This window comes from Bubalus kerabau, chromosome 13, assembly GCF_029407905.1.
Source record: "Bubalus kerabau isolate K-KA32 ecotype Philippines breed swamp buffalo chromosome 13, PCC_UOA_SB_1v2, whole genome shotgun sequence".
Lineage (NCBI taxonomy): Eukaryota > Metazoa > Chordata > Mammalia > Artiodactyla > Bovidae > Bubalus > Bubalus kerabau.
In genome coordinates this window covers 78,459,603-78,468,683 of record NC_073636.1, presented here as the reverse complement: position 1 = coordinate 78,468,683, position 9,081 = coordinate 78,459,603, and the positions used below count along the sequence as shown (strand labels likewise).

Sequence of the window (9,081 nt, the reverse complement as noted above, 5' to 3'; positions counted from 1 at the left end):
CTCATCCATGAAACTTGCTCTGACCCCGAAGGTCCCAGCCCCTAAAATCCAGGACTCCTCGAGCCCTGTGACCCCCATCACTAAGTTTCTGACCCTGACTCCAGTCTCCCCTGTCCTGACGGAGACCGGCGCGTTGGTGTCCACTGGACGTGGGATCACGGCACGTCTTCCCTTCTGTCCCTACCCGCCTGCACACTTGTCCCTGATACTTGTCTTCCGCCACCGGCCACTTCACTGTCTCCACGGCCTGTCCAGGTCAACATCTTTCCTCACCTTCATTACTACAAACACTTCCTTGCTCATTATCTTGAGTTAAAAAGAAAGTGGTTGTATGTTTAACTTCAAGTCATGGTGCCTCTCATACAAGTTCGAACAATACAGAAGCATGTCAACGTTGAAATTGTCATTCATTTGCCATGTCGTGTCCAACTCTTTGGGACCCCATGGACTGCAGCTCGCCAGGCTTCCCTGTCCTTCACCATCTCCCAGAGTTTGCTCAAATTCATGTCCATCGAGTCCATGATGCCATCCAATATCTCATCCTCTGTTGTCCCCTTCTCCTCCTACCTTCAATCTTTCCCGGCATCAGGGTCTTTTCTAATGAGTCAGCTCTTCGCATCAGGTGGCCAAAGTATTGGAGATTCAGTCTCAGCATCAGTCCCTCCAATGAATATTCAGGACTGATTTCCTCTAGGATCAACTGGTTTGATATCCTTGCAGTCCAGGGGATTTTCAAGGGTCTTCTCCAACACCACAATTTAAGATCATATATTAAATCTGAAAAGTCATTAACGGTAGTGATTTGTGTGTGTGTGCAAGGTGGGGAGGTACATCCATATATTTTCCTATGATTCCATTTTCCCACTTAATTTCCAGAGCCCAAATAGGGGTCAAGAGACATGAGAAGGTCCTCCTTTACTGGAATCTTGGTCAGGCTGCCACTTTTTGCTCTTGTGTCAACGTGCATCTTTTTAGGTTCCATGCATAAGCGGTATCATATGTTCGTCTTTGTCTTAAATCCCATGTAAACTTACTTCACCCAGTATGACAATCTTTAGGCCCATCCATGTAACTGCAAGTGGCTACACCTCATTCTTTTTTATGGCTGAGTAATATTCCATTGTATATATGTGCTGCACCTTCTTTATCCATTCATCCGTTGATGGACATTAAGGTTGCTTCCACTTCTTGGCTATTACGGTAAACTTCTGTTTTAACCAGGGGTTCCATGATAACTTAGCTGGTAAAGAATCTGCCTGTAATGCAGGAGACCCCGGTTTGATGCCTGGGTCAGGAAGATCCACTGAAGAAGGGATAGGTTACCCACTCCAGTATTCTTGGGCTTCCCTGGAGGCTCAGCTGGTAAAGAATCTGCCTACAATGCAGGAGACCTGGGTTCGATCCCTGGGTTGGGAAGATCCCCTGGAGAAGGGAACAGCTACCCACTCCAGTATTCTGGCCTGGAGGATTCCATGGACTGTCTAGTCCATGGGGTCACAAAGAGTCAGACATGCCTGAGCGACTTTCACTTTTCTGTTTTTAAATTGAGAGTGAGGCAGACACCTTTTATTTGTTGAGTTAAACATGCTATTATTGGTTTGTATCAGGGATCTCCATGGCTTTACTTTGTTTTGTTTTGTTGTGTTTTCTCCCCTCATCCTTAATGCCCAGACCACGACAGCTGTCTCCGGTTGTGTATGTGTCTTTTGTAAAACAAGTAGCATTATTTTATGCATGGGTGTTTTTAATTTAGAGACAAGTTCTTCTGTTTTCTCTCCTCTTTCATTCAACATTCTGTCTCCAAGATCTCTGCGTGCTGCTATGCTGAAAAGTCATTTATTTCTGCTTGCTTCCTAGCAGACCATTTGCTCATGTCCTTTGGCGCAGAACATTTTTTTGTCATGAGAAAACCTGGGCCCTGAGCCTGCCTCCTTTGAAGCCAGGAGGGCGCACACCGCTGGGAGAGGAGAAATTTCCAGCTGCTACGTGACTAATGGGGTCCTGCTGGGCCGGGGCAGCTGTCTGCACCCGCTGGAGGCCATGGGAGGGGGCTTAGGGAGGATTATGGGGTCAAGCAGAGATGGGGTCAGGGCCGGGACAATCCGCCCTTGGAGCTGCCCAGACCTCCGGCCTTCTCTCTGGGCCTGGCAGAGCCACGAGCAGCCGGTCCAGGAATGGGCAGAGCCAAGTGGTGAGGGAGGGAGACCACGCACACCCATCCCCTCTTTGTGGGGTTGGGATGACTTCGTGGGACGCGCTCTGGCGGGTATCACGAGGCCAGGGGCTAAGTCACGGTGCCCAGCCCTAAGTGCGTGGGCTTCCTCTGGACCAAGGTCTCCTGAGTAAGACAGGGAGGACCCCTGGGTGTCCGAGTCACCTCCCCCGCCTCCCTTTCCTTCATTTCCCCACAGTCTGCTCCATTCAGCCATCCACTCACCAAATGTTATTGAGCTCTGATTAAGCACCAGGCACTGGGCATAAAGTAGTAAACCAGATGGACAATGATCTGTGTCCTCCTGGAGCTCTGCTGCATGTGTGTGTGTGTGTGTGTGTGTGTGTGTGTGTGTGCATGTGTGTGTGTGTAGTAGGTAGACTAATAGTCATCTCACCCCCATTCATGTCCTAATCCCTGGAACCAGCAAACACGTGAGGTCACAGGGGGAGTTAAGGCGGCAGGTAGAAGTAAGGTTGTTGTGCAGCTCACCTTGAGCTGGGAGATGGTCCTGGATTATCTACTGGGCCCTGTTTTTATTTATTTACTTTAAATATTTCTTGATTTGGCTGTGCCAGGTTTCAGTTGCTGCACATGAGATCTTCGATCTTTGCTGCGGCGTGCGGGATCTTTAGTTGCAGCATGTGGCGTCTAGTTCCCTGACCAGGCATCAAACCCTGATCCCCTGCGTTGGGAGCGTGGAGTCCTAGCCACGGGACCAAGGGAAGTCCCTACTGGGCCCAATTTAATTGCAAGAGTCCTTGTAATCCAAGAAGGAAGGAGGAGAGTCAGAGCCAGAGGGACGCAGCACGAGACAGACCGGACCTGCCTCTGCAGCTCTGAGGACGGAGGTGGGGCCACGAGCCCAGGAATGCAGGCAGCCTGGAGAAGCCGGAAAAGACACAGAAGCAGATGTTTCTCTCTGAATCTCCCCAAGGAGCTCAACCCTGCCCCTTAATGGTGGCCAAAGAAGATCTCATTTGAACTTCTGACCTCCAGAACTGTAAGATAAATTTGTATTGTTTTAAGCAACCAAATTGTAATGCGTTACAGCTGCAAAAGGAAACTCATACCTAACAAACACGTGAGGCATCTGATACATGAGATGGTGGTAAGTGCTGTGGGAAAAAATAAAGCCAGGTGGAGGACAGGGGATGTTGGCATGGTTTGCAGTTTTGAGCAGAGGGAACAGGCAGGCGGGGCCTCCCTGAAAAGGTCACACTTCACAGAGGCCTGAAGGAGGTAAGGATGTGAGCCAGGCAGTTAATGGGGGAACATGGTACCAGCTGGAGGGACAGGCAGGTGCAAAGGTCCTGAGGTGGGAGTGAGCTTGGTATGTTCAAGGCACAGCAGGGCAGCCACCGTGACGGTGGCAGAGTGAGCTGGGGAATGGAGGTAGGGGAGGTCAGGGGGATTGTGGGCAGTCAAGTGAGCTCTGGTGAGGGGGCTTGGCATGTAGGAGCTGCCCTCCCTGGTTTGAAAAGATCCCACATGACACAGAGTAACTAAGCCTGTTGACCACAACTATTGAGCCTGTGCTCTGGCCCAGGAGCTGCTACTACTGAAGCCTGCATGCCCTAGAGCCTGTGCCCCACAACCAAGAGCAGCCCCAGCTCATGGCAACTAGAGGAAGTCTGTGAGCAGCAACAAAGACCCAGCACAGCCAAAAATAATGAATTAATTAATTAAAAAGAAAAGATCAGCCCCTTTCCCAGGTCTGCCCAGACTGCTGCCATGATTTCCTGCTCACTAAAGTGAAGAAGGAACGTGCCCACCCCCTATGCCATCATCCCATCCCAGGTCTTGCTTCCTAGGTCAGCCTGTTGCTTGGAATCCTTCTCTGAATCTCAATGCCTGATACAGCCTGGTCTAGGCAGGGTGGGCAGAGACACCGTGACCTCCATCTCGCCCTAGAACTGCCAGGCCTGGGAGGAGACGGCTGCATTGCCTCCCTTGGGATCAAGGCCAAGCGGGACCACCTGTGCCCTGGGCTTGAGCAGCTGGGCTGGCGGCCAGAGGATGAGAGTCAGCAGCCACCTCCCCTCCACTGTCTGTGCTCCCTGACCTGGTGCTGGTGGCTTGCCCTCTCTGGGCCCCAGTCTCCACATCCAAAGGCAAAAGAGGTTGTATTAATCAGGGGTCTCGAGCTGACAGCCTGTAACCACATCCTGCCCAAAGACGTGTTTACGTGTTCTAGATTAATGGTCAGCACTTCAGAGTTGAGAAACTTCTCGTAAACTCCAGATTCCTGGCTTCTTTTAAGAAATGAGAAGGTCTGGCAGGTGGTGCCTGGAGCTGACTCGGGGCTATCACCGTCAGCGCCCCACCCACTCCGTCATTTCTGACTCGTGTGTTGAGATGCTGGGACGTCTGAGTTTACAGCCCTGGATGCTGCGACCCTTCCAGCTCCAATTTCGTTCACTCAACAGCTATTCCTTGAGCATTAGTATGTGTAGGACCTACGAGAGAAGCCTGACAAGCCTGTTTCACAGACGAGGGAAGTGAAGATCAGGGAAGGGGGGACTGTGGTTTACTAGGCTCACAGAGTTGGCATTGAGGTTGCATCTGAGCCACAAATGATTGACAACTGATCCCAAAGATCTTTCGCCAAAATGTATTAAGTACTGACACGGGCCGGGGCCATGGCCCTGAACTGGACAGACCAGGTCCTGCTTTCATGGGCTGATGTAGTTCCTGGAGTCACAGCGATCAACCAGGAAAACCTGGAATTCCAGGAGAAAGGTAGATGAGCAGGGTGGTGGCAGGCCCAGGAGGGAAGAGGTGATGCTGGAGCTGCTTCCCATAGAGTGAGGGCTTGAGGCTCGAGCCCTGAGGTCCCCCTTCCTCCTCCTGTGACCATCGTGGACACTTCGCTGAGACCCATCCCTCTCCAGGCACCGACTTTCTACTAAGATTCTGGTGACATGTGGCTCTGGAGTCCCACACTCGCTGCTTACGTGCTGTGTGAACTTGAACAAGAGGCTTAGCCTCTCTGTGCCTCAGTTTCCAAGTCTGTAAAATGGAGACAGCATGGGTATCTACCACCGAAGGACATTGGTGGTGATACAAAATGACGAATTACAGTCGCCTAGGATGTAGCTGGGGCTCAGTCATCGGGAACTGTGATCAGAAAGTCCTTCCACTGGGGAGAGTCCGGAGGCTAAGTAGACTACAGAGTATCCGCTCCCTGGAGGATGGGGTAGTGGGAGGAAGACGGGGTTGCAGGACACATTCCCGGGGAACCCCATGCACAACAGTGGGATTGGAACCCACCACTGACTCTACCTGCGGGAATTTTCCACCCAGAGGAGGGGCCTGGGCAGCCCCTTGGGCAGACAGGAGGCTGGGGTCTGGGTGGGACCCTCTGCTGTTCACTCCCACCAGGAAGGTGCCGGAGGAAATGTTTTCACTACCCATGTTTTTACCTTCAGTGTCCCAGGAGCCCAGCCCCACTGGCCTCAGGCTTGGGAAGCAAATGCAGGTTTTCACCTTTTCCACATGCTGAGAGGGGCCAGGACCTCTGCAGAGAGACACCGTGAAGCTCTGACATAGCCTCTTGCAGCTCCTCCTAGTCCCCGGATCTCCTGGGACAGGGATTCTCCCAAGGAGAGGATGGAAGCAGAGATGGGGGGTGGGGTGGGGCTAAGAAAGGCCTGTGTAGTCCCCACCTCTTTCACAGTGCAGACACATAGTAGGTCTTCAACAATGTTCCAGCAATGGATGGATGGTTAGGACTTAATCCTGAGATCACTGATCTTGGAGGAAAGTTACTGGGTCATCACGATCCTGACCACAGACTCGTCGAGACCAAGGGCAACTCCCCTCCCTCCCGGCTCCCTCAAGCCCAAGCATCTCTCCGTGCAGCTCCCTTTGGAGACTGAGCCATGTGCTGCCCCGGGTCCTGTGTGGGTTTTAACTCCCCTTGATGCTCAGCGCAGTGCATTTGTGCCTGTGACATGCTGAATAAATGAACACACGTGGAGCCCACCAAGCTTAATCAGGTAGCTCTGGTGTCCCAGGTGTCAGTCACGGGGGCATCTAATCACAGCCAGCCCCTGAGAGGTAAGATTACTGACATTCTGCAGATGGAGCAAGTTGAGCCTCAGCGATCTCACTAGGAAGGGATTTTAAAAATAAATAAATTTTTTTAAAGAATGAAAAGTCACTCAGTTGTGTCTGACTGTTTGAGACCCCATAGACTGAAGCCCACGAGGCTTCTCTGTTCATGGGATTCTCCAGGCAATAACACTGGAGTGGGTAGCCATTCCCTTCTCCAGGGAGTCTAGGGATGAGCTCTTTCAGCTGTGTCTGCTGGTCTCAGAATGACTTCAACACGAGGTCTGCTCTTTTAGGTGAGGGAAGGGGAGCCATATAAGCAACCACAATGGTGTTGGTATTTCTTGAGCATTTGTTTTGTGCCAGACTTTCTAAGTATTATTTATCCTTCCTGAGTCAGTCAGGGCCCACCAAAGACACAGAATGTATCAAATTGATGAATGAATGAATCTGTAATGAATGAAAAACCTCCATCCCAGTCCTTCCCATCCCCCAGAGGTAGCTGATCTTATTTCTTCCAGATCTTATTCCCGTGGTTCTAAACCACGGAGGATTTTGCCAGCAGGGCACATTTGGCAGTGCCTGGTGACATTTTGGTGTCACACCTGGGGGACTGGTGCTACCAGCATCTAGTGGGTAGAAGCCACGGATGTTTCTAAACGTTCTGAAAGCCCAGGACAATCCCCAATGGAAAATTATCTGCCCCAGATTGTGTCCCAGTTGAGAAACTTTGCCTAATTCTTATTCTGTGCAGCCACATAAATATATACAGACATGTAGAAGATACAAATATTTTTTGGGGTGGGTGTTTTAAAATAAGTGGCATAATACTGTATCTATCATTCTGAGCTTGCTTTTCTTGCTTAAAAATACATTTTGGAGATTTTTTGGGTCAGCATATGCAAACCTTCCCAACCTTTTTTTTTTTTAACTGCAGGACACATGAAGATTGGTTCCAGTTTGGGATTATTACAAACATTGCTTCAATAAATATTTTTGGATTTCTCATTTCTATGAGGCAATAAGTCACTAAAAATTTTTTTCTGCTTTGGCTGGGTTGAGCTGAGATTTTTGCTCTTACCACTAAAGCACCTGGAACTCTAGGGAGGGTTGAGGAGATTATTTCAAAGATCCTTCAAGTGTAGACATTTCCTGAAGCCTTAAGTGGAGTGCATACCAGCTGGAGGAAGTGCCCTGTATAAGAAGGTAGGGAGCTCACGGAGAGGTTTAGCAGAGAAAGAGAGAGCATGCCAGGCGGCAGGGACACAATGGTAACCGATGATAAAACTCGCCCTGGCAATGACCTCAAGCTTCAAGCCAGGTGCTAAGGCACCCACCCACCCCTCCAGATGCAGCATCAGCCCTGCCCAAGAGCCTATTGGAAAGGCAGAATCTCCTGCTCTGCTGCAGATCTACTGAGTCAGCTCTGCTTTTAACAAAACCCCTAAGAACTTCCCTGGTGGTCCAGCATCTGCCTTCCCATATGGAGGAAACAGGTTCAATCCCTGGTAAGGGAACAAGAATCCCGCATGCAGCGGGTGTGTGCCATAACGCAATGAAGACCCAGAGCAGCCAAAATTAAAAACAAAACAAAACTGAGTCCTCCAGCTGTCTCCGATGCACTTAAAAGATGGAGAAGGACCAGTTTCGGTTCAGAAACCTCCAGAAACATGCTTTTATCCTACAAGAGAGAAGAGTGGACCGAACTGCAGTGTCTCTCTGTTTTCACACCTCTCAAACACCTTTCAACGCTTTCCACTTTGGTGAAAGAACAGAGAAGGAAAAGAAGATGCAGACACAGTCACCTGTGTGCCTGTGGACATGCACGCATGCACACAACACAGGCAACGTCACCACCGCTCACGTGATGGCTAACAGGCGCCTATTTCTTTAATGAACACCGTTTCCTACCAAAGTAAGTGCAACGCTCCATGCATTCTCCCACCAAGATCGTCAAGCTCTGGGAGTCATCCCAGGCGAGAGGTCAGAGGTGATGCTTCAGACACTTAAAGGACAGTCGTGGTAAAACCGATAGCATGAAGGCCCTTTTCAGTCTTTTCATCGCCTGGAAGGAGAACCCAGTGGCTGGGTCTGTCATCTCTGATGGAGGGCAGAGCCCACTGTGGCTTTCATTGTCAGGAACTTGACTCTAATTACTCAACTCACCCGAAGGCCCCTCCGTCAAAAATCCACCTTCTTCAACAGCTCGGAGTCACATCTTGTATGGCAACCATTTGTATAAACAAAGTATTTTGGGGTCAAGAAAAGTGGTTCTTCACTGTGCACCATTTTTTAGCATAATTGTCCCCTCACTTCTAACTGCTTGCAAGACTGGGCTTAAAGAAACATATCATTTTCTTCCACATCTCTTAAGAAAACAAAAACAATTTGAATTCCATGGCTCCCTGAGGGAGGTGACTGCTGGCACCCAGTTCTGCCCTGGAAGGCTTTGGATGTCAAACGGAGAAACAAACGTTTTTTTTCCAGTCTCCAGTCTCCTGGCCTCTGGCCTCAGCTCCTTTTCCTTTCCCCGGATTCTGTCTCCCCAAATCTCCTGGACCACCTCTAAGTCTCCATCTGTCCACCCACGAAGGGAAAGAGAGTTTACACTGCAAATATTTAGCCTGAAGGTCTCGGACAGAGTTTGGGGGAGGGTCCTAGCAGCAAGGTTCCAGGCTAGGACGCCCTCACTGCTTCTCCCAACAGCCTCATCTTGGTCCTCCCCCTGTCCTCATCTCCCTCAGCCCCATCATCCAGGGCAACCTAAAGGATGCTTGGTGATGATGGGTGAATCTGGCTCCCCTATAATCTCT

The 9,081-nt window shown here is 50.2% G+C and overlaps 1 long non-coding RNA gene across 1 annotated transcript; it reads right to left on the bottom strand.

Annotated features, from left to right (window-relative positions):
• Positions 1 to 4,264: 4,264 nt before the first annotated feature.
• Positions 4,265 to 6,220, bottom strand: LOC129626072 (uncharacterized). Its single transcript, XR_008701738.1, has 3 exons — positions 5,638 to 6,220; positions 5,170 to 5,399; positions 4,265 to 4,935 (listed from the first exon to the last, which is right to left on the bottom strand). It is a non-coding gene; the product is annotated as an uncharacterized LOC129626072 (long non-coding RNA).
• Between the last annotated feature and the right edge of the window lie 2,861 nt (positions 6,221 to 9,081).